We start from the raw sequence: 19,651 nt of genomic DNA, 5'->3' as shown, positions 1-19,651 counted from the left end.
TGGGTGTCCTTTATTTCAGATTTTGATTAACTACATTAACCAGCTGAGCTGTGTTCTGGTGCTGTATGACCTCACCAGAACCTTTCAGTTGTGTTACTGCCTTATAACTTATTTCCAATCCCATCTATGTATGGTAAACAGTAAAGCAGTGAAAGGTAACTGGCATCTGTTTGTTGATGAGGTCACTGATCTTTTATTAGCTGATGTGAGTTTGTACATTAAACCCAGGATGTGGTTGTGCTTTGTTCTGAAAGATTGAAAGTTGTTGCTGCCAAGACAAGGCTCTATGTGTTTAGTCACCTGGCTTTTGAGTTGAGCACATTGTTTTAAGGCCATCAGCTGAAAGGTGCAAACCAAAAAGGGCTGTAAGAACATTCAGCCCATTCTAAATTTGCTCAGTTAAATAAAATGTATGACTCGTCCCATTTTCTTAGCTTTCTAACAGGTGATTTATCTTCGAACAATGCTAAGGAAGGGTTTTTGTATGGCATTAACAAAGGATACAAAATATTGGCTTATCTGTTAAGTTTTTTTTTTGAGTATTACTCAGCCACATGGACAAGAATGCCCAGATATGATGCTGCATCTGTGCTGGTGGTTAATTTCTGGTGGCAGCAATTAGTTTCCGAGTCTCAGAGTTTGGGGAAAGTCTGGTAGGCTTCTCGTTCTTGCCCATTGTCCAGTTACTGCTACAGAAATCTTTGTGGGTGTTTATATAGGGTGAAAATAAGATTGGAGCTCGGCTGGGGCGCTTTCAAAGAAGGCACATGGCAGCAACTGGGATAACTGACCTGCCGCCTTGTTATTTTAACTTTTTCTCTTGCTGTGGGGAAGTCTCTGTTCATGAGATCACCTCTGTGAAGTGGCTGAAATTGATAGCTGAGTGTAGGTCACACAAGGAGTTGACGTTTACAGCAAAGAAGGTGGTTCATTCAACGTACCATGCCGATGTACCACCTCAAACTTGAGATATAAATAAATGTAAGATAGTTACTAATAAATCCAAAAGGGAATCTAGGTGAAACTTTGTTACCCAGAAAATGGTAAGAATGTGGGACTCAGTAACAGACAGAATAGTTGGGGCCAGTAGCATAGATGGATTTGAGAGAAATCTGGATGAACGCATGAGGGAGAAAGGAATAGAAGGATATGTTGATGGGATTAGATGATGAGGGGTAGGAGGAGGCTCATGTGGAGCACAAACACTGACATGGACTATTTGGACCAAATGACTTGTTTCTGTGCTGTAAATCCTATGTAAACAAAAGCTAGACTTACTGCCTGGCGCTACTCCCATTAACCCTGTTTACTCCATGCTTTAAATGTTTACTTACTCTGAAGAGACAATGATTTCTGCTTGAATAACTTTCTGTGGCAAAGTATTCTGTGCTCTAACAACTCGTGTGAAGAAATTTAAACATCTGGAAAACTAAGATCCCCTACCAATCAGCTCCCACTTCACAACACGTCGCCCTATCAATTAAGATCAGTGATGAGATCCTGGAAAATGTGGACCATTTTCTGTATCTTGGGAGTCGCCTCTCAATGAAGGCAGACATAGATGACTACAATTCATCATTGTCTCCATTGTCTCCAGTGTGCCAGCTCAGCCTTCGGCCAACTGAGGAAAAGAGCATTTAGGGACCAAGATCTCAAACTTGAGCCTAAAGTCATAATTTACTGAGCTATAATGACCCCTGTGCTCCAATATGCTTCAACAGCAGGCACAAAGCACTAGAAAAGTACCACCCGTGGTGCCTTTGCAAGAACCTCCAAATCCAGTGACAAAAAAGGCAGCTGAACAGCAGCGTCCAACAGCATCATCCTTTCCCAAGCCAACATGCCCAGCATCAAGGTGCTAATCACTCAAACAGCCTTGCTGGGCAGGACATGTAATTCGTATGTTTGACACCAGACTCCCAAGCAACTGTTGTACTCTGAACTCAGTTGCGACAGGAGACTCCCAGGAACATAGGAGCAGCAGTAGGCCATTTGGCCCTGCTCCACCATTCAATAAGATAATGGCTGATCTGACAGTGGTCTTAGCTCCATTTTACTGTGTGCCCCCCCATTGCCCTTGACTCCTTTGTCTAACAAAAATCTGTCTAACTCCACCTTGAATAAATTCAAAGACCCAGCCTCCACTACTTTCTGCGGAGGGGAATTCCACACACCAACGTTTGGTTGAAAAAGTTTCTCCTAATTTCTGTTTTAAAAGGGAGACCTCGTATTTTTAAACTGTGTCCCCTAGTTTTAGTCTCCCCCCAAAAGAGAAAACATCCTTCAGTTATCCACCCTATCAAGTCCCCACCGGATCTTACATGTTTCAACCAGATCGCTTCCCCTTCTTCTAAACTCCGATGGGTATAGGCCCAACCTGTTCAACCTCTCTTCACAAGACCACCCCTTCATCCCAGGAGTGAGTCCAGAGGACGGCAGGGCAAAGTTCGAAGCATCCTTGAAGAGATAAAACATCCCCGCTGACTCACGGAAGTCCCTGGCTTCTGACCAACCAAAATGGAGAAGGTTCATTCCGGAAGGCACTGATCACATTGTGAGACTTCAGCAGGAACATTCAGAGACAAAGTCAAGGCATCGGAGGGAGGGCACAAACCTCCAAACAACCCATCTACTTGGCCCTTTAAGCACCACCTGCCCCACATGTGGCAGAGTCACACCTTGGACTTATCAGCCACCTCAGAACCCATCAAATCAGAGTGGAAGCAAGTCATTCTTGATCCTGAAGGACTGCCTAAGAAGAAGAAAGAAGAAATTTCTCTTTGATTATCAAAACCTTTCAGAAATACAGATATATTTTGATAATTATGTGTCTGTCCTATCATCCTGTGGCAAAGCATTTGAGCTATTGATCTCCAAAGCCATCACAATTCTATTGTAGCATTTAACAACACTCAAAAGCACAGGGTATCACTGGGTTAATAGTGTCTGAATCTTTCAGATCATCTGGATAAATATGATTGTTTTTATATAGTTTTTAACTGCACTACAGATAAATAGGGCAAGGATTTGAGATTTTGAGACCCATCATCATTAACCCAACTTTGAGTCAGGAGCTGTAGGACAGAAGGCAAGAAAATAGAGGTCACTAATAACTAATTTCCTTTCTCTGCAACTCCCCCCTCCTCTCCCCCATCCGCCAACACTACTGTGGTTATAGCTCCAAAATCTTGACTATAAATTTAGCGTGCAACTCCTTAAATCTTCAAACTATTTTCCACTATAGTTAAAAGTCTGTTTAAGGACCACTTACTGGTTGACCAGTATTCTCTTATCCACTTAACTTTGACAAGCATGCAGATGTTGAAATGAATTTAGCTTCTGAATTTTTGTCCTTTTTAATTTCAGCAAATGATTGCTTCCCCGATTGTTGCTGTGCTGTAATAAGAAGGGAACATAAGGCAATTCACGAGCGGCACCAGGGAGGCAACACGCCATTCAGGAACCCTCAAACTTAATGCACACTGCAAAAAAAAAGGGCTAGTTATAAATATAATCCTGCTTATAGAATTCCTCACATCTGCCATTCTCCTATCCTTGTAGTCAATTATCGTCATCCTCTTCACCTCCTTTCTAACCCAGATAGTATTGTTTTCTCTTTGCCTATCTGTGCAGTGTCCTGGGATATTCTTTCACATGACAGATACTATATAGATGCAAATTGTCGTTGTTTAACCCTCAGACAGTGTTGTAAATTTTTATATCTTTACTCTGAGATATTATAACTTGTGCTGAAGTCATTTAGTCAACTTTTGTTGCTTTAATAGTGCATTGTCTTTGTCCAGTGAAAGCCAACTATTATTTAACAAGCTTGGGTTTACTGTCCTGTTAAAATGTTCTAACCGTTGCAGCTCATTAGTGGTTTGCTGTCTGTGCCCTTGTCTTGGGAGACGAGTTTCTGCTGAAGAAAGATTTTCTTCTTTATTCAGCATCCTCTATGTATTGTTGTAGGAAGCCAGCTTGCTAAAGTAGAAAATCACATTGGCATGAAATGCCATCTTTGCATTGTACAAAGTACCTTCACTGGACTGGTGAATATATTCATTTTCAAATTGGAAATTCTTCATGGAACTGAGATTGGGATTGTTTAATTCTTATGAAATATTTTATGAATTTTTTTTTACCAGTTTCCGCATTGAGAGAATACCTGTCAAACTGTTTTGCTTTTAGTGGGGAAGAGTGCATTTAAATTAAGGTCTGGGGATAGTCAGCAGTTGCTCTGAATGTGAGGATCCTCACTGCCCATTTCATGGTTCACTCTGCATCTCCATTTCCTGTTACCAGCTGGTCAAGCCAACTGAGGCCACCTATTATCAGAGCCAGCCCTGAACTGGCATAGAGCAGACAGCATATGAATGAAAGAAAGACTTGGATTTATGTAGCACTTTTCACAACCTCAGAATGTCTCAAAGCACCTTACAGCTGGCAAAGTAATTTTGTCATGGATTGAGAATTGGATAGCAGACAGGAAACAGAGAGTAGGGATAACCGGGTATTTTTTGGAGTGGCAGGCAGCGACTAGTGAGGTACAGCAGGGATCAGTGCCTGGGCCCCAGCTGTTCACAATATATATCAATAATTTGGATGAGGGAACCAAATGTGATATTTCCAAGTTTGCTGACGACATAAAACTTGGCGGGAATGTGACTGGTGAGGAGGGTGTTAAGAGGCTTCAAGGCAATTTAGCCAAGTTGAGTGAGTGGCTAATTAATGGCAGATGCGGTGTATGTGTGAAATTATCCACTTTGATAGGGAAAACAGAATGGCAGAGTATTATTTAAATGGTGATAGATTGGGAAATGTTGTTGTACAAAGGGGCCTGGGTGTCCTTGTACACCTGGCAGGGGAGAAAGAATGATCAAGAAGGTTGTGCTCCCAGGATGAGGCTATCCCATTGCACTCTGGGTGTGCTGATGCCTGCGACGTCCCCAAATGCAGGATACTCGACTGCAAAATTTGTGGCGGTGGGGGACTGCATTCGCGCTCTCCCCTGAAAAAAAATAACTGAAAGCAAGCATGCAGGTGCAGCAAGCAGTTAAGGCAAATGCTATGTTGGCCTTCATTGTGAGAGGATTTGAGTACAGGAGCAAGGATGTCTTACTGTAGCTGTACAGGGCCTTGGTGAAACCACACCTGGAGTATTGTATGCAGTTTTGGTATACTTGCCATTGAGGGGGTGTGCAGCCAAGGTTCACCAGACTGATTCCTGAGATGGCAGGATTGTCGTATGAGAGAGATTGGGCCAACTAGGTCTGTATTCACTGGAGTTTAGAAGAATGAGAGGGGATCTCATTGAAACATATAAAATTATGGCAGGAATGGATAGACCGGATGCAGGGATGATGTTCCCTCTGGTTGGGGGGGGTGTTCTAGAACAAGGGGGTCACAGTTTCAGTATACGGGCTAGGCCATTTAGGACTGAGATGAGGAGAAACCTCTTCCCTCAGAGGGTTGTGAACCTGTGGAAGGCTGTGGAGGCCAAGTCACTGAATATATTTAAGAAGGAAACAGAATTCTGGACTCTAAAGGCCTCAAAGGTTATGGAGAGAGCTTGGGAGTATGGTGTACAGATAAAGGATCAGCCATGATCATATTGAATGGTGGAGCAAGCTGGAAGGGGCAAATGACCTCCTCCTGCTCCTATTTTCTATGATTCTATGTTTCACCGTTGAAGTTTAGGAAACGTGGGATCCAATTTGTGCACAACAAGGTCCCACAAACAGCAATGAGCTGAATAATTTATTTCAGTAATGTAGGTTAAGGGATAAATATTGACCAGCACAGTAGGCAGAACTCCCCTGCTGTTTTTCAAAGTAGTGCTATAGACTCTTTTATATCAACCCAAGAGTGTCTTGGTTTAACCTCATAACTTGTAGCTCTCCCTCAGTAATGTGCTGGGATGTCAGATTAAGTCACTGGAGTGGGACTTGAACCCCCAACCTTCTGACCTGGAGGCGAGAGTGTTGCCACCAAGCCTAAGCTGGCATAGCGTGCTGCCGTGTTTTGGCTGTCATAAGTTGAAATGCATCGATTTGTTCAGTGATGTCTTAAATTTCATGCTAGCATTTGTCACCTAGTGCAGAGAAATAGCTGACAAAGACTCTCAGTGCAGTACTAAGTCAAGAAAAGCTCTCTGTGTCACCTTCTTAAGTATACTGAATCAAGTTCTGGTAACGTGACTTCAGAATCAATTGCTATTTGAGACCATCAAAGAATTCCATTACTGGCTGGCCAGGAAAAACCCTGCCATACCTTTTCGGGCAAGCCAAGTCAGTTTTGCTTTACAACCAGCTGTTATGAGGTTTATGAGAGTGGCCCAAGGCGATTTGTTCTTAGTTGGTTTATTCTGATTCCCCTTCTTGACAAGTTTCATTTTGTTTGTTGCACCACTGGAACCTCAAGGTGAAGTGCATAAAGTAGTGCTGTCTCACTCACACAGCCAAATTTATAACTTGGCAGTGGTGATTTCTTGTTCTGGTTCTTGTGTAACCCGTTGTGCCGCTGCACCTGTGTGTATAACCTGCCTGTGCAGTGGAATTACAAGTTCTGGGTGAGGCAAAAAGGGCCTAGTATTTGGAGCCCAATTCAAATGGCTGGGTATGCAATGCCATTTATACATTTCTGAGACTCATTCATCTGGTTTGAGGTGAGGAAATTGAAGTCAGGCAGAAACTCCACTCTTTAATCAATAAATGCATTCTTAGTGACTCATCCCCTCTCATACTTTTCTTTATATTCAAGACACTCTTTGTCTTGTTCTTCTGGAGGTGATGACTCATCTTCAGACTACAGTTTGAAAGGGACATAGCTGGCCTAGCAGTACCTCACCCTATGATGAAGTCTTAACCGTAGCTGTTGACAGACTGTATTTAACCTAATAGATTTGTTTTACACTATGTGAACCACCAGACTTGAATTGCACTGCAATAGTATGTTACAATTTTTATGAGCAAAGTATATTTTTGGGGAAAAAAAAAGGTTGTTGACAGGCTGGTGGACAGACTGCAGAGACATCACAGTTGAGACCAATCTGACATGTTGCCTCTAGTGGGTGTTTTTGGGCATTAGAATCAGAACTCAATCAAGTTAGTCAAGCACAATTTGCCTTTAACAAATGCATACTGGTTGTCATTTACTAAATCATATTTTTTCAAGTGGCAATTCATTTTGTCTTAGATCATTGCCTCTAAAAATCTCTCGCCTCATCACCAACGTTAGGCCGACTGGCCTGTAGTTACTGGATTTATCCCTTGTCTCTTTTTTTGAACAAGGTTGTAAAATCTGTGACCCCCAGCCCCTTGGTAATGCTCCTATACCTAAAGAAGATTGGAAGTTTGTGGCCAGACCCTGCTATCTCTATCCTTACTTTCCTCAGATACCTAGGATGCATCCCATGCAACTTATCTCCTTTTTTATCCTTTTCAAAATCTCTACTACCTTTACTGTGACATAGGCAGCATCCTCTTCAGTGAAGAATGATGCAAAATGAGCCATTTAGTACCAATCTGAGATCATAGTGCATTGGACCTCTACTGAAGTACACTTTCTAACTGACAGTTAGTGTACCTAATTCTGTCCTGTGAATTAATCTTGATTCAGAGGCTGTATAAACACTCAGAAGAATTGTTTCCATATAATCTCAGCTGTTTGTTGCATAAACTAGGTATACACTTAGATCAGTAGTTATATGGCGTGTCTGCGCCAAATTTATTGGCGGTCCTTTGCTGACTTAGCACATAAACTGAGAGTTTCCAATCGGCCCAACATTGCTGATCTAGCTCTTTCAGACCCACAATGAGGACAGCAACAGGAGTGCAAGATGAAAAACTTCAACCAAAAATGTCTCTTTTCAGCAATTATCAAGTTCTGTACTACCAAACGACTATTAACATTATATTGTTAAAGGAAAGGCAATATCTTGTATCTCTCAACCAGAGGTCCTTCGACCTTGGCCATTGCATTTCCTGCATTTATTCTTTCATCCCTTCCCCTCCCTCCCAGAACTGGATAGGGTCCCCCTTGTCCTCAGCTTCCATTCCTCCAGCTTCCACATTTAATAGATCATTCCCTGCCATTTCTGCTACATCCAATGCAGTGGCACTGCCAAAACTACCTTTCCCTCCCCTCCTTTCAGTATTTTGAAGGGGTCTTTCTTGCTGTGACACTAGTCCACTCTTCAGTGCTCCTGTTATGATATGGCAGGTGGTAATTGCCAGGCTGACCAAATTCCAAAGGGAAATTTGGCCAAGTCATCACAACGACTTGCAATTTGTATTTTTATTACGAGAAGGTGTGTCCACTGAAGTCAGAAGTAAGGAGTCCACTACCACTTGTGGAGATTTTAAGGATTAAGTTAAAAAGAAAACTTAAACACACAAGATTACAGTTACACAGTTAAATTTAGTCTTACAACATTTCCCAAAAGATTTCTTCTTAACTAGACTCCCAAATAAACACCCTTTTCTGAGCAACAGTTTAAATAGATTCTTAATCTGTAAAACATCCAGTAATGTTACTGCAAGGCACCCACTGTTGTTATACGGGAGGTATTTCACAGTTTCTCTTCCCCTCTCACTCAACACTGGAAATCTAAGGCTTTTAACAAAACTTTGCTTTCTGGGACAAGCAAACACTTGTCTGCGGTGACTAGAGGCTGCTTCTTCACCAGTTTGTCTTCACACAGTCCACCTTTCAAGATCTCACATGGCCACCTCTCATACAGCTTTCAATCTTTTTAAAAATATATTTTCTCCCTCTTAATTCTTTAAATTCATTGTTTCAAACTTTCTTTGAAACTCAAACTCTTCCAAAAATAAGATCTTTCATGTTTCCATCTTGTCTTTGCTTTTGGGTCAATAAAACATGATATTCCCGCTGCTTGTTACCTATGAACTCCTGCAAGATGCAACTGTTTTCCTTGTCACTCGTCCATTTCCATTTCAAAATGCTTGCTTTTGCAGCTAACCCCTTTGATGATTTAAACCTTGCAGTTTAATTAAATTAGGGTCACACACACAACCCCCACAAGCCTGCTTCAGTACCCCACTATTATTAGGAAAAGAATATTTCCTTTACATTCATAACAGCCCTTCCCCTTCCCACAGCACCTTCATATGCAAGCACAGGAGGTGAAAACCCACCCTTTCACTCTTTCCTTCTGATCGCTCAGAGCTGCAAGCATTCCTTCCAGGTGAAACAGTGAGTTAGCAGTATTTCTTTCAGTTTAGTATACTGCATTCGCTGCTCATGATGCAACCCCGCCTACATTGGGGAGACCAATTGCAGATCAGGTCACCAGTTTGCCGAACACCTCCGTTCAGTCTGTAAGCCTGACCCTGAGCTTCTGGTCATTTGCCATTTTAATTCACTGTCCCACTATTATGACTTCTGTGTCCTTGGCCTACTATGCTGTTCCAATGAAGTTCAACTTAAGCTCCAGGAACAGCACTTCACCTTTCAGTTAGGAACTATACAAACTTCCGGAGTCAGCATTGATTGAAATTATTTCAGATCATAACCATTGCACCTGTTTTTTGGACAGTGGGTGCTGTTGCCATTCATACCTCCCCTAGAACCATCTGTTACATTGCCAACTTTTTCCCCAGCCTGATGAAAGTTCATTGAAATAAAATGTTAACTCTGTTTCTCCACAGATGCTGCTTGATCCGCTGAGCATTTCCTCCATTTTCAATTGTTATTTCGGATCCTATTAAGACAATTTCACTAAGTTGTTGTAGGTTAACAACAGCATTCAAAAATATATCAAGGTGGGTTGATATAAGATCTTGCATATTGCCTGATGACCCAATTGCACCTATGTTGTAATTAGTGTTGGGCTGGCCAATATTATGTAAGACAGCAATAAGGCAATATTGGAGGCAGCTCAGCCCAGGAATGACTTCTTCCGAGAACTGTGTTTCCTGAATCACCAGATTTGTGATGTAAACAGAAAGACATACGATCATAGAAGTGAATTTTTCTACAGCTGACATTGCAATAACCATAAAATTGTGGTTCCCTGTACTTATGCTGAGTGTGTACTTCCATGTAGATTTCCATGGTTCGCCACAGACATTGGTGCTCTTTTGCGCCTGATGTACTGGAAAATCTGAACCATGATAGCAGTTGTACATTACATATATTTCTATTGCTGAAAATGATAAAGCAAAATGCTGTAAATAAATGTGCAAATGTTGGCTTTGATAATTCTTTTTGTGAGACCGTACAAAGTCAAATAACTTATGTGTCGAATATGAATAATGTGTTGTTTGCAGGATAAGTGGGTGGGACGCTGCTGGAGTGGGGAAAATATGTGGAAAGTTTCTGTTGCTGCACCGTATGTTTTTGTTATTTCTAAATTTGTACTCTGCACTTGCATTTTGTTATGTCACTTAACCATTCTTAGAGCACGTATGGGAGATTTTTTATTTGATAAGGCTCAAAAACCACCACATGCCGCAGGGGAAATTGTGTTGCCAGGTGTTCTTGTGAGCTCTACCACAAAGTTGCCAAGGCAAACCTTGGTCAGTAAGCTCAAATGGGAAAGCTTTGTAGTTGCCCTGTGAGAGCGGGGGGGAGAAAATCTGTGATAGTTGCTATTTGTTTCTTTGGCTGGACAGTGAAACCTGTTGAATGGATACATACATGAATGATAGGTTGAGCTTGGATGCAATACATCCTATTGTTAAATAACCTATGATAGGGGTTTTGGTGTTTTTCTTTGTGGACTTTGTAGATGGGGACTGTGCAAGAAGCTAAAATCCATGTAAAATCTGTTAATCCACATTCCCATTACTGTTGATTTAGGGTTAATCCACCAATAGGACACAGTGCTAAGAGTAGCTCTTTCTAAATCGCCATGACAACAAACTTCGAACAGGACAAATCAGCAGGTAAATGTTAGCACAGAAAGGATTGAGTTCCCTGGACTTCAATGGCTGGACTGCCAGAGGACAGGCTGCAAGGACACAATTTGGATATTCCTGTCCGTAACACTTGTTATTTAGGGTTACATGTGAAAAGTGAGCATGAGAATACCCTGAGCCTGTACATCCGTCAAAAGCACACAAGTAATTGGGGAAGCTACTTTGAATGTCATCGAACCAAAGCTCTTGTCAGTTGTCGACCCTATGCTCTGCTGTGGTCGAGTGCAACAGCCCCCTCCACCCCCACTGCTGAGATCTCTCTGCTCTATCAATTCTGGCCCCTTGTACATAACCAATTTCCTTTACCTCACCAGTTGCCTCTGGAAATGCCTTCTGAAACATCTCCACATCTCTCTCTCTCTCTCGCTCTCTGTCTCTCTCCCCTCCTTTTAAGATACACCATTAAAACCTACTTCTTTGACCAACATTTGGTCATCTGTCTTGACATTTCCTCATGTCAACTTTTTTTCTGATAATGCTCCTGTGAAGCAGTTTGGGACATTTCATTTTATTAAAGGCGCCATGTAAAAGCAAGTTGTTGCTGAGTAATATTTACATAGTTGTGATGTATGTACCAAGCCTGACTTATTTGGGAAGAATGGATCATTTATTGAGAGGCAGAGGAAATGTTTTATCTGTCCTCCTATGTTCATGTACACAAAACCTTAGTTTTTAAGTAACTCCTGTAATTTGTATTGGGGAAGAGGATGCTATATCAGTGACCTGCCAGCTGAGACAATCAGGAATCCTCCGTCAGTGGCTACAGTGCTTTAAATATTTCATGAATCTGCTGCAGTTCGTTTATTTAGACAGAATGTTTAAACAATAATCAAATAAATAATTAAAATAAAAATTATTTCTCATGATGCAGATTTTATGCAAGTTTGGCATTGTAACCATAAATTTAGATGTCCTTTTTGTCTGGTAACCAAATGGTAAAGCATTGCTGCAATATCTCCTTGCTGAAGGTTTTTAAAGCTCAGAATTCATTATTTCCTTTCTGTCTTTCGAAATATTCTATGAAAGAAATGTGTTGGGTATTAATTGCTCATTACTGTTGTAAGATCCAGTGACTTTAGGTTTTATGGTTGTATTGATTATCCAGATACAGAGGTAAATTTCTCATAACAACAGCTTGTATTTCTGAAGCGTTTTTAACATAAAGTGTCCTAAGGTGCTTCACAGGAGCATTCTAACGCAAAATATGGCACCTAACCACACAAGATATTAGGTCAGATGACCAAAAGAGGTAGGTTTTAAGGAACATCCTAGAGGAGGAAAGCGAAATTCCAAAGTTTAGGGTCTCGGCAGCTGAAGGCATGGCCACAAATGGTGGAGTGATAAAATTGGGATGTTCAAGAGGCCAGAATTAGATGAGTGCAGATAACTCAAAAGGCTGTTTGAACCAGAAGAGGTTACATAGATAGAGAGGGGCAAAGTCATGGAAGAATTGGAAAACAAGGGTGAGAATTTTAAAATTGAGGTGTTGTTTAACAGGTAGCCAGTTAGCACAGGGTCAATGGGTGAATGGCACTTGGTGATTTAACATAAATCTTGTTGTATAGCTACCTGGCTAAATAATGTAAACAGTTACAGTTACCATCCATGGACTTGATTGTCCAATTTCTATACTCCTGATAAGCTTTGTTCCAGCCTTATACTGAAATGGTAAATGACCTGGCTACTTGGAACTGCAAGAGAGTATCATAGCCTGTACTTGGCACCTCCCCAATAATGATATGGCTGAAAGTTTATTCATCACCAGGACTGCTTGCTTCTACTCGCCTCTGCCCCTGCCTACTGCTGATACCCTCATCCATGCTTTTGTCACCTCCAGACTCCAGAAGTCCTGTTCACTCAACACTCATGTTCGCTGGCATCCATTGGCTCTCTGTCCTCTAACCTCTCAATTTAGAACCCTTTTGTTCAAATCCCGGCATGGCCACATCCTTCCCTATCTATGTAGCCTTACAAAGCCTCAATATTGCTGCATTGCTCTGACACTGGTCTGTTGCACGTTCCCCTACTTCCTTCACTGCACCATTGGCGGCCATACTTTCAGCTGCCTAGCCTCTAAGCTCTGGAATTGCCTCCCTAAAACTTTCTACCTAGCTCTCTTTTTAAAACCCACTTCTTTGACCAAGTATTTGGCTACCTGTCTTAGTGCCTCCTTTGGCTTGTTGTCAATTTTTGCATGCTTATGTTCCTGCAAGATGCCTTGGGACATGTTACATTATTTAAAGATGCTATATGCAAGTTGTTATTTGCTAAGATCAGAAATTTTGTACAAATAATCAGATTCGAGGATGACACTGGAGCACTGGTTGTTATGAAATCCACTAATTCTGTGCATCTGAGTGCTAAATTAGCAGACTATGGAGATTGTAACATTTAAGACACAGGATGTTCCGCTGCTTGTTACACTTGTTCCTGCCTAGCAACAAGGGTGGGGCCCTCTTGGAGTGTTTTGATAGGTCACCAGATCCAGGGTTGGTGAACAGTCAATTTGAGCCAGTCAGTCAGTTTTAATCAGAAAAGCAGTGTCCCAGGGAGACAAACAGAGAGAGGTCCCAAAAGGAAGTCCCAGGTAAGGGATTAAGACAGGGGAGGGATTAAGACAGGGGACAGAAACAGATCCCAGTTAAGTTAAGAAAAAAGAAAGGAGCAGAGAAACAGGCTCCAAAGTTAGAGAAAGGGCTGCGGTGAGCAGAATTTAAGTAAAGAGGGTTCGTTGGAGCAAAGGGTACCCCTTTGGAACAGTGGTGTTCTGCTTGGCACAGCTAAAATTGTGCTTGTAAGTTGATGCCCAAGAGTACCAGGGGAATGGAATCTTGGAAAGCGAGATTGAAACCCTGTGAGGTGGGCCGTTGTTGAAGTGACTTTTGAGAGAATTCCAATGCAAGATCTTCGAAGGTGAAGATTGGAAACCCTTGTGAGAGAGATGAAGTTTCAGTGTGATTGGTTGACTCACAGTGTGACTAATGTGTGGGTAGTTTATTGAGAAATCCATGGAATTGAGTTTGGTTGCATTCATTTATTCTGTGGTGTGGTGTGTTCGACCACAGTTTGCCTGTTAATTCACATGTATCTCATACTTGCCCTGAATGTTAGAGTATAAGATAGATGTTGTAAATTGTTTTATCTTTCTAAACTTGTATAGTAAAGTTTATTTTTAGTTGTTCCAAACCCGTGGAATCTTGTGGCGTTACTTCGTAAGTGTCTTGAAATTCAAACTTTGTCTACTTTAAACAAAATGTTATTGGTCCCTAACCGGATGCTACCAACAACTTTAGGGGTTTGGCCAAGGATCAGAACATAAATACATAACAACATCTTATTGCTACTCTATAATTTGATAATGAAGTAGAACATTTAGTTTAAAAATTTATTAATTCAGTTTTGTATAATCCAGGTGATATTATTTATATTTCACAGGGTGGTGAAATTAGGCAGTGATCAATACACGATTCATTTTTCTTAATGGAGCAGATAGTTGATTTGTGGAGTTATCTTTTGGTCTCTCTTTTTCTGCATAAGTTCTCTTTTTGAGGCTTTCTGTTTTGTCTTTCTTTTCACTTGTATCAATTGTAGGCTGTGATTGCCTCTTTCTTCCATTTCTTCTCATTTTGCATCTGCTGAGCTATTGAGAATTTTCAGAGCTGAAGTCCATCTAACCTGACCCGTATCTGTTTACCAAAGCAACCATTAAACTGGGACGTTTTGGAGTTTCAAATTGAACCCTCAGAATGAGGGTACTTTTGCTGTAGGTATTTTAAAGTTGTTCTGCATCATGACTAGTTCATACTTCTGACGAGGAGAGAAGGAGATCTCAATATTGATTGATAACTGGGTTGCAAACTTGGTGTTCAACTTATAAAGGCACTATAAATTGCCTAGATGTCACTGCGACTATTTGCAACTAATTTTCTATCCAATCCGAATTTCCTTAATTATCGCCACCTTCATAGCACAATTTTGTCCCTGATTGAAGTTGATCATGATTGAAAGTCTAGAACAGATTCATTGAAAAATATATTCATCGTTAATAAAGGTGAGTTTAAATCGAAAAATAATCTGTGTGCAAGATCTAGTTTGAATCCGTGCATTTGAATACTAGGTGGGTAGTGTCAAAAAGAACAATGGCTGAGATACTCTGTTCTTGAATGGAGGTTTTGTAATTTCAGTGCAACATTCCGGAGGTGCAGAGGTGAAGAGAGAATAAATCCTTTTGCAGTGAAAATGTCTTGCCTCAATTGCAGTGAAGCAGTGATATTGGCATTCAGTTCCCTTTTAGAAAAAGTGCATTTTTCTCCTCCTCCAGGATATGGCTATGGGGGTGATTGTCTTCTGGTAGTAAGTGGCAATTCTTCAGTTGAGAATGAGAATAAATAATAGTCTTTACTGGTACGTCTTAAGTCTAGCCTGTGGGGTCATTTGAGCTGCTGATGTCTTGCGCTTGTGTGTATGTTTCCACCATGAGTCACTGACTATTTAACTTGTCATACTTGTTTCCACCATTTTGATGCTGTCCCTGTGGCGTTGGGGAAGAGTAGAAGTTGAATTGAGCCCAAGAAAGCAAATGTCACTCCCCCAACCACACTGTTTATACCTAATTTAATTGGAAACAGCCAATGATAAATACAACAATATACAAAAATTAAATATTCAGGACTCTCAGGTGGTGGTTCTACCTGCTCAATTTAGTAAAAGCCCCATGAAATAAGTAGTTCATGTGCAGCTTGGTAAGTGCTGCTATCATCTGAACTCAGTTTAACAGTTCCAGCCTTAATTACAGTGTTTCACCCCAAAGAGAAAATCTGCATTAAAAGTTAATTGCTTAAAAATAATTTTCTTAGTTGAGACTGCCTGGGAGCATCTCATTTTGCCAATTCATGTGGTAAAGCAGCTCTTAATCTCACAGCAGGAGTTGGAATTAGCAATTTTAACAAGCTATTCACTACCCGGTTTTAAGGACAATATAGAATTATTTCAGTAGAAGTAGCAACTAATTGTGATGACATGAAGAACAATCCCACATAGAAGAGATTTACCAAAGTCTTATTAGTGGAGGCAGCAACTCCTCCTTTAAACATGTTGCTGTTTAGTGGGCTGCAATCATGTACAGCACCTGATAATTATGGTAACTTCTTGTCGTCAGTGTGTGTTTGCTTTCATTGTTACTGTGCTGGAGAACAAAATTAATTTGAAATATGCTGAAAAGTCATTCAGTATGACATTGGGACAGATCACAGAATCATTATGGCACAGAAAGAGGCCATTTGGCCCATCATGTCTGCACCAGCTGTCTGATTGAGCAGCTCACCTAGTGCCATTCCCCCATCTTCTCCCTGTAACCCTGCAAATTCTTCCTCTTCAGATAATAGTCTAATTCCCTTTTGAATGCTTCAATTGAACCTGCCTCCACCTCACTCTCAGGCAGTGCAATCTAGACCCTAACCACCTGCTGCGTGAAAAAGTTTTTTCCTCCCATCACTTTTGCTTCTTTTACTAATTACTTTAAATCTTTGCCCTCTTGTTCTCTATCCTTTCACAAGTGGGAACAGTTTCTCCTGATTTACTCTGTCCAGATGGTGAGCTTTTATTGGAGAACAGCTTGAAGAAGTGGTTATGAAAGATTGTATGGTCCCAATGCTCTATATTGTGCAGCATATTCCCCGGCACTAGAGTAATAGACAGATAATTCAAATGTCAGGGTGGCTCAGTGTTTGTACTCTTAACTTTTGAGTCAGAAGGTCACTGGCTCAATCCCCATTTCAAGACTTGGAATAAAACTTGCATTTATGTAATGCTTTTCACATCCTTGAGATTGCTTCATAGCCAGAACAATATTGTTATTTATCGCGCAAATTGGCAAAATGAAATGCTCCAACGTAGTTTCAACTAAGAGAAATAAAAACAGAAAGTGGTGGAAATACTCAGCATATGCGGAGAGAGAAACGTTTTAGATCTATGACCTCTTGGAACATCTCAACTAAGAGAATTATTCTTATGTAGGGAAATGTGGCAGTCGCAAACTGCAATGAAACAGATTTGTTGATTTGAGGGATAAATGTTGGCTAACTCCCCTGCTCTTTTTTTGGATAGTATCCTAGGATCTTTCACATCTACCTGAATAGGTGAACTGGCCATTGTTTTAACATCTCAACTGAGAGATAATACAGTACTTCCTTAGTGCTGCACTGAAGGGTCAGAGTCCTTTATGTCCTTGGAATATATCTTGAACTCATGAACTGCTGGCTCAGCAGGGAGAGTGCTGCCACAAGCACACAATCTGGGCTGTCACTTCAGTGCAGCACTGAAGGAGAGCCGCATTATTGAAAATGCCATCTCCGAAAGCAAGTTCTGATTTGCCTAATCGAGAGGCTGTAAAAGAGCAGTTATTCCACAAACTACATCGCCAAAATGGATTAACTGGTCATTTGTTGTTGTTTGTAGAATTTGGCAGATTGAAAATTGACGCACAGAATACTGACTACAGTTGAAATGTTATCCATTAGCTGTGACATCGTGAGGATATGAAAAGCATTATATAAATGCAAGCTTTTTGTTTCCTTTTCCTCCTGTTTCATTAAAATATGAACAGCATCTACAGATTGAAGCTCCTTACTTCAGCTCTTTCACAGCCACACCTGTGGGAAAGAGCATGTTTGAGCTTTTCATCCTTCCCTTTGTCAGCCTGTGATGGCTAGTCTGCACAGGTATCTTGAATTTTACACCTTCTTTGTTATTAGCAGCTATGTGAAAGCCATTTTTAAAAACATTATTTCCTGAATCCTCACCAATAGCTGGGGATGGCCTGTAAAAACAGACTATTGTCAGCAAGAACAACTTGAATTTATATAGTGCCCTTGATGTAACAAAACTTTCTAAGGTGGTTCATAGGAGTGTTTTTTAAATGTGAAGCTTGGCATTGAACTTCATAAAGAGATATTGTGGAACCAGCGTATCTCAGCAAACAGGGTTGGTGGGCGAACAGGACTTGGTGCGAGGAAGGATGGGGACAGCAGCGCTTTAGATGAGCTCAAGTTTACTGAGGGTGGAATGAGGGTGTAAAGGTGGTGGGAAGGTCATCTCGGGGTGAGATGTGATGCCCAGGTTGCCACTGGCCTGGTTCAACCTCAGACAGTTGACGGGGTTGAAAGAGGTAGGGGTGTGGTATAGCTGGGTGTCTTGAGCATGCATGTGAAAACTGACTCTGCTTTTGGTTGATGTCGCTGAGGGCAGCATATAGATGAGAAAATCGTGTTGATGGCCTGAATAGTCAGGTGGAGTGCTTAGGCTTCCTTCGCCATGGCAAGTTTGTACCCATTGCCTGCGGCAGCAGTGATTTTATTGTTGCAGTGATGCTGATGCTCCACAAAAGTACTGTGCGAGTAGTCATTGTTTCTGGTGCCAGGGGCATTTTTGTTGTTGTTAATGGTTGATTTCTATAATGTATTTCCTTAAACGCACATTCAGAACAAAAGACTTGAGAAGAAACTGGTTGCTTACTTAAATCAGGATAGCCTTTTGTTATATCGTTCTGATCCACGATTCCAAAATCACACCGTCAGCTCCTTTGGGTATTGTGTAGTTGATTGTTCTGGTGTATAATGTGAATGTGATGTATTTTTTAGCTGATATGACAACAGATAAAATCTCTCCGGGTCTAAAAGTAGTTGGGTGGCTGCAGCTGAGTTGCTGCAGTGTTTCATGTGTGGATTCCAAATGAGAAAAACAACATGGATTCTGAACAATTCATCCTGTATTAAACTTCACATGTGCGCAGAATTATGTACCGTTTCCCAAGCTGGAAATTGCTGGAACTGTTCTTTGATATTCACAAGCTGCTTTTCATCTCTTCCTTGCTAAGTCCTTGGGGATTGTACATCATGTGTGCCAAGCCTTTCATTGAGCAAAGTAGAGTACTGTAAGAACATTTGTGCTTTTTCAGACCTCCATTTTTGATACAGTAATTTGGTGTGCTGACATCTGTGTACACACTGAAACCATCATTGCAGATTGATTCAGTACGCATAGTTTATCCTCCCTCAGCGTGAATGTTGCATCTAGTTTTGCACTTGGTGTCAGAAGCTAACCATATGGGGAATTGCATGGGAAGAACCCATAGCTGTCAGTGGCAGCTGAGCTTGGCTATCCGCTATTATTTCTGAAAGTTGTGCAGAGACACATTTTCACTCCATGCTTATGTTTAAACTTGTGTTAACATTTTCTACTGGGAACATTTATTCTTGGACATCGACTGCCTGGAGTTGAGATAGCCTGCATTTCTCCCCAGTCAGACAGTACGACTGTAGTTTGCTTTCTGAATTAGCAGGGTGGGATTTGGTCACGGACATGCTACTCTGACAGGTCAATCTTTGGTGCCAAGTGGCATGTCATGCTCAGTTTAATAGTTGGCAGCTCAGAATATGATCACTGAAAATCTCAATAGAGTCTTTGATCTGAGGAATGCATTTTCCATTTGAATTGTATTTGGCTTTCTCTTCCAGTAGCCAGTGTAAAATTTCTGGGAAGCTATGATCTCTCAGTTTGGGGCTATATGTGAAATGCAATGCCAAGAAGTCGAGGGTGAGACTTGATTACCTGCTTAATAAAGCTATTTTTTAAAAATGGTGGCGGGGGAAACCTCATGATTTGACTGTATATTTTTAGAAGTGTTTAGGGATTTAGCAATGTTGAATGAG

General features: G+C 41.1%; 1 protein-coding gene and 1 non-coding gene across 2 annotated transcripts in view; both read left to right on the top strand.

Moving 5' to 3' along the window:
* The window catches only part of agap1 (ArfGAP with GTPase domain, ankyrin repeat and PH domain 1), a 662,670-nt gene that overhangs the window by 68,509 nt on the left and 574,510 nt on the right, over positions 1-19,651 (top strand). The gene's annotated exons all lie outside the window — the stretch shown is intronic.
* Positions 4,848-5,011, top strand: LOC144686985 (U1 spliceosomal RNA). Its single transcript, XR_013578027.1, has one exon. It is a non-coding gene; the product is annotated as a U1 spliceosomal RNA (small nuclear RNA).

This window comes from Cetorhinus maximus, chromosome 11, assembly GCF_964194155.1.
Source record: "Cetorhinus maximus chromosome 11, sCetMax3.hap1.1, whole genome shotgun sequence".
NCBI classification, from domain to species: Eukaryota; Metazoa; Chordata; class Chondrichthyes; order Lamniformes; family Cetorhinidae; genus Cetorhinus; species Cetorhinus maximus.
This window is presented reverse-complemented; position numbering and strand designations above follow the sequence as displayed.